General features: G+C 52.6%; 1 protein-coding gene across 3 annotated transcripts in view; it reads left to right on the plus strand.

Moving 5' to 3' along the window:
• The window catches only part of LOC119590814 (zinc transporter ZIP11-like), a 24,849-nt gene that overhangs the window by 7,478 nt on the left and 16,915 nt on the right, over nucleotides 1-456 (plus strand). The window lies entirely within an intron of this gene.

Below are 456 nucleotides of genomic sequence, written 5' to 3' on the forward strand. Positions count from 1 at the left end.
ACATCAACACCCCACCACACCCCCCAAAACCACCAAACACCCCCAACACCCAAAACCCCCCAACACCCACACCCACACGCACAGGACACCCACACCACAGCCATCCCTTCTCATTCTCATTCTCATTAAATATGTAACCCTACACCCACACACACAACCCCCACACCCCAAAACACACACACCAACACACACACCCCCACACACCCCAAAAACCACACCACACCAGCCATCAAACACAAAATACACATAAAAACAAAACTTCACTACACTACATTCTATTCACATTACATACTATACACCCCCCCGCCACACCCAAAAAAGCCACTACGCACACATCATCCCACAAAACGCCCCCCTGCACACACCCCAAAATTTCAAAAAAAAACCCCCTACCAATCACCCCACCACCACCACCCCACCCCCATCACCCCCACCCCCACCCCCCACCCCCCCCAA

The sequence above is a fragment of the Penaeus monodon genome, chromosome 27 (genome assembly GCF_015228065.2).
Source record: "Penaeus monodon isolate SGIC_2016 chromosome 27, NSTDA_Pmon_1, whole genome shotgun sequence".
Lineage (NCBI taxonomy): Eukaryota > Metazoa > Arthropoda > Malacostraca > Decapoda > Penaeidae > Penaeus > Penaeus monodon.